The 21,648-nt window shown below is 37.4% G+C and overlaps 1 protein-coding gene across 5 annotated transcripts in view; it reads right to left on the reverse strand.

Annotated features, from left to right (window-relative positions):
- LOC132194986 (dnaJ homolog subfamily B member 6-B) overlaps positions 1–21,648 on the reverse strand; it is a 29,692-nt gene that overhangs the window by 4,568 nt on the left and 3,476 nt on the right. For 3 of the 5 annotated variants that reach the window (XM_059616637.1, XM_059616642.1, XM_059616638.1), the window contains exon 2: positions 17,612–17,683. The gene's annotated coding sequence lies outside the window, so the exon portion shown is untranslated. Of the gene's footprint in view, positions 1–16,330; positions 16,355–16,833; positions 16,980–17,611; positions 17,684–21,648 lie in introns of those variants that run through there. The other 2 variants (XM_059616639.1, XM_059616640.1) reach the window with 2 other exon arrangements.

Consider the following 21,648-nt stretch of genomic DNA (forward strand, 5'->3'; position numbering starts at 1 on the left):
GTAATTTAAAATGCAGTCATAATTTTTTTGCCATTATCAAAGCCAAAATGATTTCTCTTTGACCCTTTAAATAAACAAGTTTAAAAACAAAATTTATTAATTGAAATGTTATTATTATTATTATTATTATTGTTTATTTGTCCAAATTGTTACATTAAATTGTATACAATTGTTGAAAACAAAACCAAACTTATGAATTTAAAGCACGTAACTATTTTTATTTTATTAATTTAAATATTGCATTAATTATTTTGAATGTTTATGTCACTCGATGCGATAACAAGGCGCGGCCAAAGTTATGACGAAAATTGACGCGGGAGTTCTCGCGAATTATCCGTGCAGAGTAATCGACAGCCTTGGGCTGGCTGCAATTTTCTTTTAGTTCCACTTTCGCAACAAACTCGGGCAAAAAGTTATTGTGCACGAATGGGAAAAGAGCTATGAACAATCAGTGCGCGGTTACGTGATGCATTTTGCATTGTATGTGCACGGACGGTGTCATTATCGCATAATTTGCCTGTCAAACTCGAATGGACTCGGCGTGAAGAATGCAATTCTCTGGAATTGCATCATTGCATGGCCGTTTTTCCGCCACATTATGGATTTGCAAAGGCCAAAGAAAAGAAGGAGATTGAATTTGTGATTGACACACAGTGAAGCGAAAATGATGCGAAATGAGGAAAAAACTGGGAACCCATTACATTTTTGTTTATTGAAGTATTAGTTAAATAAATTTAATTTTCATAAGAGTTGAAATTAATTTTATTAAATTTAACGCTTGAATTTTATTTAATTTTAAATCAAAGGCCGAGCATCAGCTCTATTATGTTGGCCAAAAAAAAACATGTCTTCCGCCCGAGCCATAAGGCCCCATGGCTCTGACGGCAGCCGTGTACCAACATAATTTTGGGATGCGCAGCCTTTGTTTTAAATAAAACATTAATTTTGTCAAATGTTGACTAGTTTAGAGATTAAAGTAAGCAAAAGAAAGAAAACTAGAGTTTAATCAACAACTTTAATATTTTTTCTGTTCAGAGAAGCTGATTTGAAATTCTTATAAAACTGAAGAATCTATTTAAGTAATTGAATAATTTTTCTTAGACATGGAATAAATTTTATAATTTAAAAAAAGTTTAGCTCTTAAAGATGATCTAATTTTACACAAATGAGTCTTGACAAAATCAAAATAAAGATAAAAAAATATAACAAAGTTTATTTTTTATTGTTTGTTTATTCTTCACAAATCGAGTCTTGAAAGAAAAAGATTACAAAATTTGAAGGAACAATGCATTTTTTTTAAAATTTTTAATTTATTAGGCGCAAATATTCAATAACAATTAAGTTTTGGGACTTTTAAATTAAGCAAAAATTTGATTGGCTCTCTGTGTGTAAAATTTGAAGCTGCAGATTAACACCATTGCGTGAAATCCGCCCATTTGAATATAAATTGCGCAGAAACAGGTGGCGACGAACCGCTTTATCGATCACCGCGAGATAATTAACGGGCGATAAACGAGCCAGAAAAGCTGTCTGTACGTCCGTGAGATCAAACGATTTGCGCGCGGATAATAATTTTGATCGGCCGGCGACTTAATTGGCAAACACCCGAAAATAGACGCGTGGAAATAAAACGCCACCGTTTGAGTTTACACTTGCAGCACGTAATGTTGTGTGACCTCGAAGAAGGTTCATCTCCAAAAAAGTGTGTGGCGAATCCACTCAAGGTTGCGTGAGAAAGAAAAAGCAACATTCGTCCATCGACAACAAACAATCACCTGGGCGGAAAACGATGATATGCAATCTCGAGTCGGAACTTTTTTTATATTATTTCTTTCTTCGTTTTGAATAAACATAATGGTCGATTAGACGCCCGTAAAAAGCGCACCAGCGGCCGGAATATTAATTAATTGAATTGTCAAGACCGGATTTAATTCGAAACGGTGTCAGTGGGGATTTAAATCTTGATTAAAAAAGTAAATTAAACGTGCTCGAATTCGGACACTCGAACAAGAAATTCGATCTACTTCACCTCCCGCGAGGTTAGCCCGACTTTCCAGTTAGTAAATTGCGTGGGAGAGTAATTCCGCACCGAAATGAATTCCTCCCTCGTCTAGTCATTTTATTTCTTTGCGCCGTTTCGTATTTCATCGTCGACGCAGAAACCGTACATATGGCTTCGTTTGAATTCTTTTGCAGAAGAATTATATAATAATTTATTTGACTGCTTAAAAATAAACAAAAGTTCAGAAATATTTTACATGTATCAGTCTTTTTTTAATAATTTTCCATGATTATTTAATTTTTATCATAAAATATCAAAAAAGTTAGATAAACACAAGTTAAACTTGTTGAAAAATAATTAAACAGTACCTCATCTCCAAAAATGATTAAATAATTAAATTAATTATATATATGAATTTTATTTATTTTTATAAAATACACATCAAGTGTTTATTTCCTAATTTCAAATTATTAAAACAAATTAAAAAATTTATCTCCATCATTAATTGGAAATCGAGGAAAAGAAAATTACCGAAAAATCTAATCTTTTTCCATCATATGTGGCCAATTAAAAGTTTACCCTTTTAAATAAAGTTAATAAAACTTTCAGCCAAATTGATTAAGGAAATAAAAACCCTCACCAAACACGCCATGCAAATTTGCCTTATTAGTTTAACCGCGAGTCTCTTTCAGCTCGTTTTGCACGAGAGCGAACACGGTTGGCCCGACGGCGCAGACCGATCGATAAAAAGCCTGGTTTAAAAATAAGTTGGGCAGGTCAAAGAGCAGTGCACTCGCGCTCGTCTCATTTGAATATCGAATCACGCGACGGAGCTAATTGATTACGCCCCGGCGGGAAGTAATTATCAAGTGCAATATAGGGTGGCGCTCGATTTGCATCAGGAACATTTTTTTTCCGTTTGTTCTGCACGTCAGGCTGGACGAAATTAGGCCTGAAGTAAGAAAAAGGGAAATTGTGTCACCATCACATGCAGCCGGAATTATTAATTTTTGTTCTGAGAATAATAATTATATTGAAGAACAATATAAAATGGTGATTATTTCGTTTCCTCTTGAAAGTGAGTGATTATCTCTTGGGTTGAATTATTAATTTTATTGCTTTATCCTGTTATTATCTTTCGTGAATTATACTTTCCTTCATTGGAAATTTTTACCTGCAGCAGGTGAGTCAGAGATTGAGCAGAAAAATAAAATGATTGCAGTGCTTTTTGAAATTAAATGGAGAAGGACAATTAAATTTTAGATTATTTATTGCATGAAAAATTGTATAAAATGAAGTCACTTAATAAAAAGCGATTAAAATTAAGAAATAATCATTTAATTTTAAATATTTTCAAACATAAAAAAGTTTCAATATTTTAAAATTTCTAGAAAATGCAATTTAATTAAAATAATTGATTTTATATGTTTTCTATTCTCACAACCAAATATGATACACAGAAAACTCTGCCCATATTGATATTATTTTTAATTTCGTTTAAGTGCGAATAATAATAAAAACAGCAATAAAAGTCAACCCTCTAAATCAAAAGAGTGAATAATTTAATTTATTTTAAGCCCAGTCGGCATTTATAAATGAGTAAAAATAAATCTCGAATTCGGAGGTCACCAAAGGCTGGCGAAGAACGAACCTTGGCCCTTCGAAAACCGATCGAGCAAATCAACGGTCGCGACTGGGAAAAAAAACAGTTTTCGCACGTTGGCGGAAAACGGATGGCTGTGCCTTTTAATTGCGGCCTGATGCCATTTAGAGGCGACTCGAGATCGCGAGTGGGTGACGACGAGATGCGACTACGCCGGGTTGCACCATCCGTCGGCAGGTCACCGTACACCACTGACGTCACTGACCTGCTAGATCCTTTCAGAGACGCGAGAGTTGTCAAATGTCTTCGCAAAAAAATTACACAATTCAAGAAATTAGCCCGGGATGTAGTTTGAAACTTTTCAAATTCATTTCATACAACAATGGAATTTTCGAAACAATCACTTTTATCCAAATTATTGACTACCAACGTAGTAAAAATGCTTGTTTATCTGATCCAGTTTTGAGAATACAAAATCCGTTTTGTGAACTATTTTTATCCCTTTAATCAAACAATGGACGAAAGGGATTGAAAACAGCGCCTTTGGCTTGAAATAAACCGGCTCTTGAGAGAACGGTCTGTTCACTTTCATTCAAAACGATGGAAGAGGATAAAAGAGATTTTTCGAATTGCAGCAGCTTTCAAAAGACACTTTATCCTTGGCGTGTTATCAAATTCTCACATCCAGGGCGGGAAACACCCATAATTGTGCTCTGTTGCGACTAAAAAATGAGGTAGCAACGACATTTGAGCGAAAAAAAAGGTCGCCCAAAAAAATAATGTGAACGCACTCGGCTTGAAATTCGTTGAAACGCACTTTTGAGGAAACGGGACGGTCTCTCGAGCACGGCTGGAGAGAAGTGCATCATGATTTGCGTCATGCAGCCGTATAATGCTCCATCTGCGCTGCAGACTCGGTGCCAATTCCGTGACTCGGGAACGTTTTATTTATGGCCGTTGATTTTTCAGTGGGTACAGCACATAGAGAAAGAGATAGGCATAGAAAAGAGCGAGTCGGTGCAAGGGAAATAACGGTCGGGGGAAAAAATGATGACTTGCGCACAGTCTGCAATTTCCGGGTCCGCATTGCCCTCAATTTCAATTAAAATTTATAGTCGACAGCAAGAAAAATTTCAGCAAGATAAAATGAATTGTTCAAGTCTTACCATTTATCTGGATATTTTTTCCAAATTTATTTCCTTTGTTGATGTATTAATTTATAACATTTTGTGTCATTATCTTTTAAAAATAAATAAATAAATTGATCATGTTACTTTTTAAATTTTCTGTATTTTGTATCGTTTTGTTTAATATCTATTAACTTATCCTTAACAAATTAAATTCATTTTTAACTGATTTTTTTTTTAATTATTCATTAATCCAGTTCGAAATGATTCAAAATTATATTGTTTTTTTTTTTTAACTACGCAATTTTTTTCTCGCTAATAATTGAATTCCACATATAAACGTCAGGTTTTATTCCAAACCTTAATCAAAAGACTTAATAAAAACCCACACACACTCGCGCATAAAATATAAACGTTATTTTATTCATTTTTGCATTAAACGCGCACGCATTTAATTGCAACGTTATTTCCTCTCCATAAAAAATGTCACCACGCGTTCCTCTGTAGGAAGCAGCGGTCGTCAGTGTCACGGGCCGGCCAAGGTTGCCAATCAAAGGGAGATCCAAAAGTAAACAACCGTCGGCAAATAGCAATAATATATATAAAAGCGTCATCGGCGATAAGTCTAATTATGGTCGGTAACTGGCACGAGCAGAGAAGATTCACGCTCGGCCGTCCGTGTAATCGCAGTTCAATATTTATTCGGAGCACTCGACACCAACGAAAACCGACCGAGCGCGACCGAGTAAACAAACAAACAAACAATCGATTCGGCTGCACGCGTGAGAGCAAATTAATTTTAATGAAAACGTCTCCTAATAAATGCAGCAATTAAAAAGATACTCGGAGGCGTGGTGGAATCCATTGTCAACAAATAAACAAACGCAAGACGCAAGGTTGACGCTAAAAAATGATAATTGAGATGCAAATCTCTTGAGCAGAAGTGGCGTTTCAATGAAACTCAACTTTTGCTTTCCATTTGATTTAATTCCGCACACGGAGAAAAAGGCTCGAGTCACGCAAAGTTTGTCACGCTGGGAAGATCGTTCTTGAGATTAAAACTTTATATTAACTCATTCAATCCAACTTTCAGAGCTTTAGTGATAAACTTTTGTTATTGATGAAGTTTAGGAGAATAACCGAGGAATTGATTCTATTCTTAAATCTAGAGCAACTTTTATCGCTTCTGGAATCATTTACATGGTCTGCGTAATTTGATGTAAATTATTACATTCATTTTATTATTTCTGGTCTTTTTACAGCTGCATATTTAGTTTCATTGAGAAAATTTCTTAATTTGAGCTCTGAAAGAAATAATTTTATTTTGAACAATTCTAAATTTTGCGCAATTTTGAGCCAAAAATTATTAAATTTAGCAATTTATTCTTGTCTTGGTTTTTTTTTTTACCAAATTTGGTCACAAATCAGAGGCCAAGCATGCAGTTTAATAATTTAATGTCGTCTCGGTTTCTTTTTTTAAACAATGCAGAAGAATCCAGAGCGGGTTCGAAGAACTTTTGACACGAAAAAGCGAAAAATTCAATATTAAAACCATGAGTCTCGGTAAAGAGCCCATTATTTTTCAAGTCACATTTTTTTCCTCCGCCGGCAGATAACTTTCGTCGCTGCGGTGAATACGCTTAATCAGCCGCGTGACAAGCGGGTTAAAAAGCTCGCTCGTGTTTCGATAATGAACTCGATCCCGAAACTGGAACGAGAATAAATAAAAAAGCGAGATTTATGAATGTGAGACGCGGCAGGAGAGAAAAGTGGCGAAAATAACAGACGCTGCAAATTTAACTTTCTCCCGATAAGGCCTTTTGTAAATTTTTGCGAGCCGCCGCGGGACCTTTTAATTTATTCGCTCGAAAGTAAAATCAAAAGGTTGTTTTTTCATTTTTTAACCGGGGGCTACAGGTCTCGGCAGGTGGCAAACGATCTTTCAAGTGATGCACGCAACGGTCCAGACTAGGGCACGGGCAGCACAAGTCCGCCCCGAGCAACACTCTCGCCTTCGAGAGTACGGCAGAAAATAATTTCCAGAGCTCCCGATTAATATAATACTTGAAAATCGGCTTTATATAGCCTTGCATTCCAACACAGAAAACGGGTTTCAGAGTGAAATATTTTCATACGAATGAGAATTGAATCAATATTATTGAACAATATTAATTTAAAATTAATTTATGTAATAAAAATCAAAATATTTTATGAAATTTGCAAATTGATTGGATTTTGGTGATTAGAATAAAAATGATTTTCCCTCAATTTAATCAATCAAAGCAAAGTAATTTTTTTCCAGAATGAAATGGATTCAGTCAGTTTTGTGACAAGACTTATTTTTTTGCAAGTGGGCTCTGCATCTTTAGATAATTAAAGTTAACCAACCGTGCAACGAGCCTTGGTTTGAAGGTTTTGAGAGTCTTTATTATGAAGTTCAGATGAAGTTGCAAACTCAATTCGCTTCGAGCTAGACGAAGAGGATAAATTAAACCCACACACAGACGCTTCGGATGAGATCACTGGTCGTCGTCGACTTGTGCTCCGAACATTATAAACTACAAGTTTTAAATATCTAGTCGGTCTCTCTGCTCGTGTCTGCGGCTTTTATCTGCCTGTCATGTTCGCCGGCTTTGTTTTCGCTTTTTGTTCCGTCTAATTGAAGCGCCCACTTTTCGCTCTGCGGCAATTTTTCTCTCCGAGGTACGAGAAGTACGAAGTACGTTCGCAGGGCGTGATGGAATGACCAAAGCGCCAGCCAGGTTCTTGAATGTTTGTGCTGCCTTTTTATATATATTGTTCGTGCAAGGTCGACCACATTGGAAACACACCGCACAGAGAGAGAGCCTCCTTAAAAGTGCTGCCCTTTTCAGTTTATCAGACGACGGGTCGGGTCTTTCTCGATATACCGCGGCGAGAGGACTCTCCGCAGATCTTGTCATTGAACTTGCTGTTGCCAGGAAGGGACGTGTTTGCTTGTGGAATTTTAAATGGCATTGGAGAGTGATTTTTAAATTTAAAATTTAAATACATCCTTAAAAGGCTCTTTACCTGTAAAGAACTTGAATAAAATTGTTTTTAATAAATAATTTCATCTTTTATTCGCTTCACAAGATTTTGTTCCATTTAACTTTTGGTAAACCAATCATAAAATTAAAATTTATTTCTTCTTTTGCCATATGAGTCTTATCAGCCATAAATCGGTTTTAGCGACTTTTTATGTTTTGATAAATTTAATTTTTGATTGAACTATCATTCGTAAAGGTTGTTTCTATTGAGACATCATAGGAAATGGATTTTATTAACATAAAAAAATATTATTTTTTTTAATAAGCATTGCTTTTTATGACGATTTTCCAAACTAATTTCTTGCTCAAAAACTGCAAAACTAAAATTTGTGAAACTTTCATCAAAACTTCTTTAGATCACTTGAAATAGGTTTCAAACTAACTATCTATAATGATATATCTGAAAATATAACTTATTGGAAAAGATGTGGGAAAACATTTTTAATTAAGGTTTATACCTGAATAGAACAAAACTATCCTTTGTGAGAATGATATTTAATTAGGACATTTTCAATTTTCCATCATTTATTTGAATTTAATTATATATTTTTTATCAATTGGTGCGATTGATAACTTTAAAAGTTTATAATCCAATAAACTATGGATTCAATTTAGTTGCAAATTATCAATTTAACCTTACTTTAGAGAAAATTATTGATTATTATTTTTTTAATATTGAGATATTTCTTTGATGACAGGTAAAAAAAGCCACTTAGACATTTTTCTGCTCAATCAATCTCGGAGAACGTTTCAAAATAAGGCAACAGGAACTTGTATGAATAAGAACGAATGGACGCGGCAGGCCGTCTTGGCAAAAGCGAGCGAGCGAGTCTGACTTAGAAAGAAAATAATGTGAACCCGTGACGCGGTGCAAGGTCAAGAATGATGTCGTGCATGCGTGTTGCATTTAATTTGAGCCGCCGTTGCTTGGAATAAATGTCGACACGACCCAGCGTGGCTGCAGGGGACTTTTTTTCTCGACCACGGCGGACCCCTCGGTCTGGGAGGTCGCCGACGGTAAATATAGAAAGCGCACCATTTCCTTTTGAGCTAGGAGAACACGTGGTCGGTCTTCGGAAAAGTCTAATAATGCACGTCGTCAAGTGGGCCACCGCGAACAAGAAGGCTCTGCTGTTTGTGCAGCCAATTAGGCTGATCATCGGAACGGAGAGTCAATTGAGGTCCGAGCTGAATTGCCTTTTTCAAATGAAATCGCGCAAGACAATTATTTCTGGGCGCAGGATGTGCAAGTCGATCTCGACTGTATTCAATTTCTTGCACGGAACAATGTCCGATTTTGCGAGCAAAACAATGCCCATTCAATAAAAGTGCTGAGCAATAACTTTTGCGTTTTTTTCTGCGAGGGCCGGAACCAGTGTGAGATAGACGAGGACCTGATTTTACTGATAAAACATGATTTTGTTTAATTTTTACGGTGAAAAACCAGTGACAGGAAATAATTGCACTGATATATTATGTATATTACAGAATCAAACAACAGATTAAAAAAAAAAATGATTTTGTTGTTGTTTTCATTTCTTGTGTAAAAAACATTAAAAGTAATTAAATAATAATAATCTGCTTCAATAGAGATTAATTTCAATTGAATAATAACTGGAATTTCCCAGAATATTGGAAATGAAGCCATTGAATAATTGAAATGGTACAGAAAAATGACGCTGTTCTCGCATTATAGGGGTAAATTTTCCTTAAAAGTTTTTATTCGATGTTCTTGGAAACTTAAAAAAAACTAGAGATTAAAATGGAATTCTATTAATTGTTTATTAATATTTAAAATATTACAAAAATATTAAGGTTTAAAAACTTTATTTTTAAAGGATGTTTTTCCAGCATTATCAAATTTCTGAATAACTTAACGTCCAAAAGTTAAATCATTTCAATTTAATAAATATGTTAATTATCGCAGTGATGACCAGCAGCAGATCCTGTTGATCGACGCCAACACATTTATTTATATTCTCGCAACCTTGGACGTAATTTGAATAGAGAAAGAAATTCGGGGCCTGCTGGCTGCTGATGGCAATCGCCGATCCCTATAGAATGCAAATCACCGAGCGTGCGAATTTTCGAAAAATGGCCCCGACCCCTGCAGTGCCACCTTTTCGCACTCACAGGTTGTGGGAGAAAGAGACCTTCCGAGCGTCCGTCACCCTTTCGAAAACTCCCCTGCAGTTTCAGCAGCACTTTGGCGAGTGAGAGAAAGAAAGAAAGAGTTTGGCGTGCGAGTGAGTCACGAAATGCACACGGAACGATTGTGGGTGTCGCGGGTGGGACGCGGTACACGACACAAAACAGCAGGCCCACCACATGGTGGGCTGCATCTTTGTGGGCGACTCTGCTCGCTCCGAAAAGTGCAATGGTTGGTATAGTCGGGTGCAATTCCTGCATCCAACTTCGGTAATAGAAATTTAAAATTTACATCAAATTGTAAAAATTGCTTCTTAAAATTTTAATGAATATTACTAAGAAACACTGATAAAGACTTTATTAAAATTTTATATAGTAAAAAATAAATTAAAATAAAAAAATAAATGCCATTTATTAAAAAAAAATTTAATAATAATTGATTGTTTAAAAGTTAATTTTCCTCTTCTGAATTATTTGAATTGCCTAATGATAAATCAATGAAGACAATGCAACCAAAAACTGTTTTTATTTTGCTAATTTAAATAGTTCCACCGAAAAATTTCTTTTCAAATATTTTATAAATAATTTAATTAAACCTCTAGAATTAATTTTGAGGTTAAGCCCCTATAATCCTCCTCAAGTTCATCGTTAAATTAATTGGACAGTGCCTTTTAAATTTTTCCTCCAATTTTTGCAGAGGCGGTTAAGGTGCTGAGGTTTTTCCACGAAAACAACCTTCCAGCCGAGAAATTAATCAAGACCTCACATTAGCAGTCAAAATTGTTTTTCTCCAAATGCTCCTCAAAGTTTTTCTCTCGCGTGCGGAGTTGGCATTGGTACCTGTCAAGAAGGTCGATCCTCGCTTGCAGCCCAAAGTGGATAAAATGTTATAACGGCGAGTGCGTTACGCCAATGGAGAGATTAAATAATTTTACGACGCCGGCCATAAATCCAGATTAGCCGCAATAAAAGAAAAACGGGCGATTTGTGCATAATTAAATGTATGCGGTTTGCTTTGACACTGTTTGCCGACGACCAACTTTGGCGCGAATGTGGAATTGAGTTTGTATTCAATGTTAATTACGTTATTTCCCCGTTTGTTGGGCAATATTTTGCCGCAAAATCATCTCAAAACAGAATCTTGGCAACAATTTCGTGTGGCTATTAATCAAAGATTCTCCTCGGACTTGAAAATTTTATAATTATGCAGTTCTTTAGTAGAAAAGTATTTAATAATAAATAAGATCAAAATCCTTAATCTGAGGAAGAGATAATTTTAAAAAAAATGCATTAATTAAAATTAGGGTTTAGCAGGTCTTTAAGAAGCAGTTGGTGCAGACAGAAAGCACAGCTGGTGCCCACTTGAGCCACCGCAAAGCGCGTTTTGCACGCCTTTTGCTTCCTCGGCGTGATTTTATCATCGCAGCAGCCCCTTAATTTCAAGTCGGCGGATGAGCTCATGCGGCTCTCTGCGTGTTTGTTTCTTGGCTCCGACTTTGACCCGCGCCAGAGCAGGCGACTTTGCTCCCGTTGGCCGCGGTTTTATTGGAATTAATTCGTCTCACGCTTGATTAATCCGCGATTTGCGCTCGTCATTAGATTTGCTGCTAATTTCGAGGCCACGAGTGCACCGCCTAAATTGGTACTAATTCAAGAAGTGTGAACCAACCTCTAAGATCTCAAGGTGAATTTGTATAATATATATATTTTTAAATTATATTTATTTTTTCGCAAAGTGTTGAGAGGAAATTAACGACTGAGTTTTACGCTTGTTTGGAGGAGAAAAACGTGAGGGGGTCATAAATTTCACGCCGGCAAAATCTAGTTTTACTGTTTCTATGTTGGCGGCTGGCAACCCGTGTGGCATCTTCTCCAAGCTCTCTCTGGCCGGCGATTAATTCTTCGGATGAGCTCACTGCCACGTTCTCGATAAATAGATTCCGAATTAGTTCGGGACTTCAAAGTCGAAACTGGGAATCAAGGTTTTCGACGACCGCACAGTGACCCTGCCTCGGCGCAGTCTATTCAAACTCTCTCAAGTAGAGAGAAAGGAGGATGCTTGGGAAAAATTGTCTGCGCGGCGATAGAAAATAAATTTCGTCTATTCCGGGCCGGGCTATCTTTAGCGGTGGCACAGCATCGTCGTACAACAAAGGGTGCTTCGGAGCTCTCACCGCCTTTGGGTTGTGCCACCCGAAAGCAAAAATAAATTGGCTCCGTCGAAGCCGCGAACGAAAGAAAGAAAGAAAGAGCCACTTGCGATCGACAAACTGTCCGTCCGACTAACTCTTCTTCTAATTGCAACATTAACTAACAAGAGCGTTCATCGCCAGGCCTCATTTCTGACCGCTAATTTACTACAGGCGGTCTGTGCGGTTTTAATGATGTTTAGAATGCCACTTTTCAGGAGCAAAATGGTTCACAGAACAAGTGTTAATTTTTTGCTTTTAAGTGCAGCCCTTGAAAGTCCTAGTAGATAAAACGCATTGAAAATTTACTTTTTTATTAAAGAATATTAATTATATTGAAAAGTCGTGAAAAATTTAAACCGGGTGAACCTCGTTGCAAAGAAAAAATGAAAAAATAAAGGACAACTGACCCCAAAAGGCGACTTACTTGGTACTTTGAAAACAGAGTTTTGTCGTGTCCAAACCAAAACTAATTGAAGGAATTCTTGACAAAATAAAAATTAAATGGGGAGAATATAATCTTAACAGAAATTAATCAATTCCTTTTGGGATCAGTTGTCCTTTATTTTTTCATTTTTCCTTTGCAACAAAGTTCGCCCGGTTTCAATATTAATTAAATTTGGAATTAAAACGCTCATCATAATATTATAATTTTTATAAGCCTCAATTTAAACTTTTCAACCAAAAATGCTTATTTTAAAAATTATTTTCACAATATTTCCCAATGTTTTGTTTTAATTACTGTGAATTTTTAAAAAGTTTCTAAATTTCAAACAAAGGGTTTATTCAAAACTGTTTGGAGAAAGTTACTGTTAAGGTTCACCACACTCTAAAAAAGTCTAGCCAGCAAATATGAGGACAACTCGGCGGCTCTGTCTTTAAATTTCCAGCACCTCGCCTCGCACGGTCACCAGCTGGACTTTTCAAAGCTGCGATAGTGGAAAGGAAGGCGATAATAATTTTGGTCGTGGAAAGTAGCCTTTATGGCTTGTCTCTGCGCTCGTGCATGTGTTATCACCGCGGCCGAATGAGGCCACAAGAGAGGTGTACATAAATATTAAATGTGTGTTGCTGCTTTTTACCATAATACACACACAACGTGGTGTGATAATCAAAAATTCTCTGGGCGAGTCACGATGCAAGACGACGAGGAACAAAGATACATTTTTTTTTTACTCTCGTCTTCGGGTCCGGCAGCAGAGAATAAAAAAGAACCTCGTTCGAAGACAATATCGTGTGCTCGGTTTGTCTAACCCATTTGGCTTTTTGACGCGTGCGTTATTATTCAAACCGAAATAGCGGCGGCTCATCTGTGTCGCTGCGTTTGCTCTCGTTGTCGAAATAATAAACTCGCAGCTCTTGATCGCACCACCAGAAGCTGCAACGATTGAGGATTTTGTCCCCGCAGACGGCCGCACACTCATTAATGAGAGTTGTTTGTTTTGGTTGGGATGAACGTTGACCTACTCTGACGCAGTTACTGGAAAGACTTTTCTAATCGCACACGAGTATAGAAAGAAGAGGAGACCCATCATCTGGCCGGTTTATAATCTTTGAGCTTTGATTGTGTGTTGGCAAACGGTACAGAGTAAATAATTCGTTCTAGTCTCTGATCAAAACAGTCAAAGGGAGAGATAAAAAGAACAGACAAATTTGAGAAGAATGAAAACGGAAAAATGAAAATTATATCGGCTTTTCAAAACTTAAAATACGATTAAATTTTTTTTTTTAAATTAATAATTCCGATCTTTCAGTATGTTTGCATATTGAGATTAAAAAAACCTGACAAAATTATTTGCACAACTACATTGTCAAGGAGTTTGCGTTTGTTTTCAGCCAGACCGTAAAATAAATCCAACGCCACTTGAAAACCGAGAAAGCAGCTAATTTTGCACGCAAGTGTCTGTTGATTTTAGGCCGGGTGAAAACAGCTGCCGAGGCCAATAAAACATACCATTGACATTGCTCGATTGCAACGGCGGAGCTTTGGATATAGGGATGCTCTCGCGCTGCCGCTGGAGTTGCGCTAAATTTAGTCCACGCCAAGTCGGGCCATGCCAAATTATACTATTTCTGCACGCGAGAGAAGCAGCGGCCGTTTGGTCAAAAGCAGGTGCCTTCGAGAGAGAGAGAGAGAAAGACACGTGTGTGTGCTCTGAAGAAAAGAGCAAGTGGGTAGCGAATTTTTCAACTAATAAAAACGGGGCGATGAAGAATTAGACGGGGATTTGATGCTAAGTCGCGGCTGAATAAATCCAAGGATGCTGCGCGATTCATCATCTTGCTTAGAAAATGTCTCTGACGAGGCACAAAAAATGAGGGAATGTGATTTATTATTCTCTTTGATGGCTCATAATCTTCTAAATTTTGCTTAAAATAAATATATATAAAATTGAGAATAATTTTACAAGTTCCGATCGCCAGAAGCGTGAATCAATCTTGAGCCAGTTTACAAGCTCGAGCCAATGCAAGATCGGCGTGAAATTGGCGTGGTCCTTGACTTAGTTAATTTGCCCGAAGACAAGCGCCCCAGAACAAACAGAGCCGAAGAAAACAATAAAAGCGCCAACATAACAAAGTCAAGCTCAAGAGGCATGTGCAAATTTTTTTTCCGCCACGGCAGCAAATATTTAGCATCGTCGTTTTAATGCTTTGTTTACTTTTATAAAGCGGCGAGTGCAACTCTTTCTTCCTTATTTGTAAACACGCGCGCAGACCGTCGTGAGACTTCCATTCAATGATAGGAAATAAAGAGAAGACGCCATACTTTCGGAACCACTTTTTTCACGAATAAATAAACGAGGAGAAGTCGCTCATCTCGCGGATCTCTCAAAAATACAGATTTCATTCGACGCGTGCTCGCATATTATGCTAATTACTCGTATAGTTGTTTCCCGTGACCTGAAAAGTCTGAAAGAAAGAATAAGAAAGCCGCTCTTTCGGCTGCTTTTATTGTCACTGGATGTGACAAGCGAGTGCATGGCCACGTTTTGCTCAATGTCCAACCGTGGGCGCGCTCGGCGTGCATTAATTAATCTGAAAAAATATCGATAGTGTTTTTATCTGTTGTCCTCGTTTTCCGATTGGATAAATAATAAGTAAAAAAGCGCGCAGAAAGCCTTGGTTTGCTGATAAAGGCTGCGCGGATTAATTAGAGTTATGGTGCAAGTTGACGAAGCTTATCTTAATATGCTCTGTGGGGGTCGCACTTGGAAGAAAAACTGTTTCATTTCGCCACGTTAAAAACTAAAATGATAAAGAAAATCAACGTAAGCATTTGCAAATTGAAGTACAAATAAGTATTGAAGAACAAAAAAATATTCAATTAAAAAACTTTTGATAAATTAAAATGTTACGCGAAACTAAATCCACAAATGGGAAGATTTAGAGATGTTGTTTCAGGGCAGAAATGAATTATTTATTATTTATTTTAATAATAATTATTTATTAATAAGTGCACTTTTCTGAAAATTTTAGATAAAAGCACGGTTGATTGCTTTTACTTGCGCTGTACTTGTTCCACAAAATCGATTTGTATTACGACAGCGAGCGCGGCAAATCGCGCAAGCAGGCCACTTACTTAAAATTGCTGCTATTGCGGTGTTGAATGACATGCACGAATTTAGATTTCTGCACGGGCGGCTTACGTAAAAAGTGCAATTGCTATTGCAAAGACCGATTTCACTTGCGGTATAAAGAGTACAAAAAGCGTAATTGAAAAATAAACAGACTGGCTCGAATAAAACCAAGTTTTTGTTCAAAGATATTTACAGTGGCGTGAGTCAGAGACTTAATTATCACGCGCGTGGGTATAATAATTTCTTCTGCAATTAACCACTGTTATAATTACACCTGCTCTCAGCTCGAGGTGCTTCTTTGTCGCGTGCGTTCAAAGCAAAATTCATAAATGTATCCACTACTTTCTCTCTTTGCAAATTGAATTTGGTAAAAATTGGATATACAGATTTGCACCTCTAGCGAAAGGAAAAAGGGAGCATCCCAAATAGGAAATTTCTCCGCCTCGAATGGTAATTAATGATCGGCTCTGAATTTGCTGCGATCAAGATAGCGTGAAATTATTAAGAAGCTCTCACTGAGTAGAAATTTTTCTTTCTTCGGTCAATCGGTTAAATATTGTCAAGAGCTTAAGTGCTCCGAGAGTGATGCAATTCGCCTTAGCATAAAAGTCTCACTTATCGCCTTTAACGCAACGCTTAATCCTCTTCGGATGGTGAGACCTTTCATGAAATTCCAGTTATCTTCACGCAAGAAAAAGCAGTCCGTCAACACAGTAAACAGCAACGTAATCACAGACGGTCATAGTCATATCGAAATGAAGAGTGCACTCTTTTATCAGCTGTATAGAAAGATAAGAGGCTCGCGATAAAAGCTCCCGTGCTCTTGGTTCAAATATTTAGAAACAACTGCCGGCAGTCGTCACCAGAGTTAATTAGGAGAACGATGCTCGGTCATTAACAAACACCGATCTACTTTCAAAATAGAACCAAATAAATTGACGAGAAAACAAAAACAAATTAAATTCAAGAAATTTATAGAAATTTCAAAGATTTTACGATTTGGTTTAAGTAATTGAAAAGTGCAGGACTAAAATTAGTTATGGACTTGTTTCCAGACTAATTAATATAAATTATATAAAAAAATTAGATTAATTCAAAACAATCGGGCAAATTCCTACCTGCCGGTGTTGTTAGTTGCTCGGGTTACTCCATAAGAGTAAAATTGTGCAACGGAGGGATTGGTGTAATGTGTAAATATGTGTGAGGTTCGTCTGCGAGCTGCACCCAGGACCACGAGACGAGTACGACTGAACCAACACAAGGCCTGAAATAACGCGGCCGATCTCTTTTTGGGGAGGGGATGGCCCGCCGGCCGGCCGCACAGAATCGGGTGGTACCGAAACTTTTCGGAGCCAAAAATGCTTTTTATTTTTTATTACCCAGGCGTAGGTCGCTGAGGAAATTATTTTAAATTTTCCAGCGCCGGTTATGGGAACCGAAACGGTAAAGCAATGTCGATGGCCACCGCGGTATTTACCTGGCGAATTAGTCTCGTTATGGACAGCACGAACCTCAGAATCATAATCACATGAAAATTTCCACCGAATTAAGCGAAGATTTGCATTCATAAATTTTAAAGCAGCCTTCAGAATATAAATTTTTCACTCACTTGGGTGACACTGAGGAGAGAGAAAAACGCGCACTTGTGCACAAACCTTGTAATTAATTATCAACTGCTGGTGTCGGCTCTTTACATAATAAAATACAAGAAATGTAACGAGTTCGGTAAATAACGGCGTGCATTTCGACTAACCCACATGAGAGAGGTGAACAAGCCTATTCATTTCTCAACTTGGTTAGATCAACATCATAACATAACGAGCTGCTTTTGAGCCTACACTTTCGCGCGCACTTTCAGTCTTGTTTCGTACATAAATAATAAAATTTACTGCTCACCTTAGCGGATGAAAAAAGCCGGGTCGGATTCCGATTAGCAGATCATATGGTAAGACAGCGCTCGAACTGGACCTGAAACACATTTCAAAAAAATTATCATTTGTTTTGATAGAAATATTTATAATGATTGAAGACAGTTACACACTTTGGTGCGGCAGAATTTTGCGGTCGACCAAAAGGAATGGCGAAAAATCCTCTAAAGAGGCCCCTTAACAAAACCACAGGTGGGTCAGAGCGAATAATTTGTGTGTGTTCGACGGTTGAGTGGGTAAATATTAAAGTTTCCTTTAAAGAAAGAGACCCTGACTATTAAGATGCTTTTGTAAGGTTAAAGAATTCCCAGACTTCCGTTTATTAGCTGCGCTCTTAGTCACCGAAAGTGAGCTTCTTCATGATAATCCCATTTCCTAATGAGAGTGAAAGATTTGTTGACATTTCATCATCACCCAAAAGTGACTCACTATTATATGTGAATTTCCAGACAACCCACCGACCACTCCTTTGTTATTTTATTTTCGTTTAATAATTCATTTTTGTATCTTTTAGAAATGAAATTAGCTTATACTAAGAATTTCTCTACCGAATTTTTATTCTCACGAGATATGTTTAGAAAAAAAACAGGCAAAAAGAGAGGTCCATTGTTTTCGCGGTAGGTCCAGAAGCAGCGTATCAGCAAAACAAAACTTTCCCATTAATCTAATTCTCCACGCACGAGATGTCGGTCAGAGAAGAAAGAAACACGGTGATGATTCACGGTAGTCGCGTTTCCGCAAGAATAACTGTTTAACGGGTAATTATAGATGAGCGCAACAGAATAAATTTCCATTTCGATATCATGCCTTTTGTGCTTTTATAATTGAGTGAGAAACGATTATTGACTTTGGTGCACAGAAATATGTATTTGCCTGAAGACTTATTTAATTATTCGAATCCTCACAAAAATGTGAATTCAAATCAAATATTAACTTTATATCTTAAAATAATTCGCGAAAACAATTTTAAATTATAAACTGGCAGCATTTTTTTTTTAATTTTTTTTATTCGCAGCGATGATGAATCACAATTGAACATTAAACAGCAATAAAGGAGTCTAATAAATCAACGTTTCTGCGCTGATTACTGGAGCAGCGTCATTAAGTTGGCGTGAACAACGCCGTCGAGCAGAGGCGAATATGGTGATGAGTAATAATGATTATCATTATATTTGAACGGTTTTTTCGCGCCTTCGCACATTCGCTCTGAGGCAAGTGAATTTTTACAAGCCTTTCTTTCGCCGCGCACCGCGATTGCACATGCATTAACAAGAATAATAATACGTGTATCGGTTTTCTCGCGTTAACTCACTCGCGCCGCCGCGAAATCCAATCGTCGTTGGCGCACATGCCCCCGATGACAGTTCAATTTCAACGAGTGGGTGCAGCGCAGGTAATCGAATATGCAAAACGCAGGCAGGATCGATTTACTCTCCGATTTATTCTATGATTTGCAGAACAAATCACAAAACTATTTGATTTCAATGAAAAAAAAAATGATAATAAAATTAATACTAAAATATCAATGCAAGTAAATTACATAAGAAAAAGGTTCCACATCGCATATTTGGAAGAATAAAAATAAATAAATTTAAAATTTGCTCCAAATCCTAAAAATTAAGTTTGGATTTTGGAAATTACAAAATATATAATATAAATGACTTGATTAAATCTTAATAAAAAGAGTTAAAGTAAATTTAAAAGCTAAATTTTTTACGAAAACCTTGGAAACCTTAGACTTAAATTATCTTGTTTCCATTGCTCAAATGTTTGTAACACCTGATTATTGTGACGCATCACAAAAGTTCATTATACTCTCCTTTTATATAAGTGAATCGGAAAACAACACGGAAAATGCATCTGGCCGAAAATAGCAAAGTGCTGTTGCGAGTTGGTGCGAACACGACACTTAACGGAATTCGGTGTCTTCCTGCCTCGGGGGGAACAGTCGTGTCCGACCAAACTTGCATTATTTTATTTCGTTGTCGGCCGCGAAAAGCAAAATAAGAAGGTCATGCAGGGTCACCGCGAGAAAAAAGGACGCCGCGCGCTGCCTCAATTAGAGATAATTTCGGTGCCGAGCAGCAAAACAAAAACTCCGGCGCTCCCTGTGAGAAAAATTATAATAATTGCTCCATCGTTTGCTGCAACAGCGTGTTTCGAGGATGTTACATTAATGAAAGAAAGAAGAAGAAACGCAAAAAAATTGTTATTTATCTGGACACTCTTTTGAACGACCACGCCTTTTGCAAAATCAACAGAGAATCTAGGAGGAAAGATTGCCTCTGACCTCCAGGCGACAAAATGGTAGTAAAATTAATTTACGAAGGCTATTTACGAGCAAATGTTGTTGTTACAAGGGAGGAGAACCTTCTTCCATGGGGTGCGAGAGTTCGTAAAGATATCCAAGGCCAAGGAGAAGATAGGGGTATCTTTAAGTGTGCGACCTTGGGGGCTGATGACAAACTTTATTTACACTTAACCGCACGCAATCGGCCGCAGTTTGATTTTCGCATGAATGGAGGCCAAAAGTAGTGAATGAGAGCGCCGCCCTTGTGGAGAGAAAGATAAGAAGTTCAATCAGACTCTCTTTCAGAAATTTGTCATGAAATGGAAAAAATTGGAGCTTTGCATGTGAATGAGAGAAAACTTTAAATTTGCTGGATTAAAAATATTTTACAAATTTTTATTCAGCTTTTGTTTTCATTCTGAAATTTACAAAATAATTTTTATAACTTTCCGTTTAAATAATATTTAAAAAAATCTTTGTAATTCAAGGGATTTCAATGCAATAAAGCATTACAAATGACCTCATTCAACAGAGTATTGAAGGTTCCAATTCAAATTATAATAATAAATATGCTCACGTTATCTTCCTTTTATCGGCGCTTTTAAGGTTGATAGGGTTACACGGCAAGCAAATTCAAGACTTGCAGCGGTCGTGCTGAATATAAAGCAGGCAATTTGAATTTATTTCATACTTTTTGCCATCAGCTGCGCGAAATTCAAACAAATGCACGCATGATCTCGTCTCACAAAGAGCAGCTCGCGCCATAAAAGGCAAACAAAATTGAATTGCGCCTTATTTGTTCCTGGGAAAGACGACGGGACACTTATTGCAAACGAGTCTTTCTTTCTGTTGACATGCACAGCTGGGGTTACAAGAAGAGGCGGCGTCCTTACTCGAACGAACGAAGACTTACTTCCGGACGCACCGAAACTAAATCGAGTTGGATGAACCTTTAATTGGGGTGGTGCCGCGAATGAGAAAAAGGGCCTTTCGAATTTCGGTTTCAATGCTTTTCGCAAACTCATCCAACTGCGAGGAGAAGAATAGTAAGAATACAACCTTTTCGCGTGTGCGGTCTGCGAGAGAGCCAATTTTGCGGGGAGAAAATGAGAAAAAGGACATTTCGCGAGGCAAAATTGAGTGTGAAACGGAGTCGAGAATCAATATTCCGAGGACAATGGCCTATACAGTTATAAAAGCTGCATCGCGAAGGAATGAGACACACATTTCCTTTTCTTGTGCACGTAATTAAAAAAATATATAATAACATTAACGGGTGCATCAGAGGAATTCGCAAAAAGGAGCTGCTTTATATGGGGCGCCGAGCCAATCAGACTGCGGAAAATCGATAGAGAAGTAACAATGCCTTCCCTATACCAGCTCTGATGAAAATTTCAGCGCACGTACGGAGAGTCTGCAGTACACTTGTGACCGCAAGCAAACTTTTTGTTCAGGCTATTTTCGCGTCGTCTTGGTTGGGCTCCAAAACGGATTATTCATACACAAAGTGCGTTTTTTTTCGTCGCCAAGCAGCTTTTTAATTGAATTCCACGGCGCCCGTTTCCACGAACAAAAAATCATTTGGCACACACGAGTGTGAAACGTTTTGGTTAAAAAAAATCCGATTCGAAGGCGGATGGAATTAAAAAGCTCATCCACCGGAAAGTTCAATTTTTTGCTTGACTTTGGTCTCGTTCGAGTGGTTAATGAACTTC

The sequence above is a fragment of the Neocloeon triangulifer genome, unplaced genomic scaffold (assembly GCF_031216515.1).
Source record: "Neocloeon triangulifer isolate White Clay Creek 2 clone unplaced genomic scaffold, ASM3121651v1 ptg000008l, whole genome shotgun sequence".
Classification (NCBI taxonomy): domain Eukaryota; kingdom Metazoa; phylum Arthropoda; class Insecta; order Ephemeroptera; family Baetidae; genus Neocloeon; species Neocloeon triangulifer.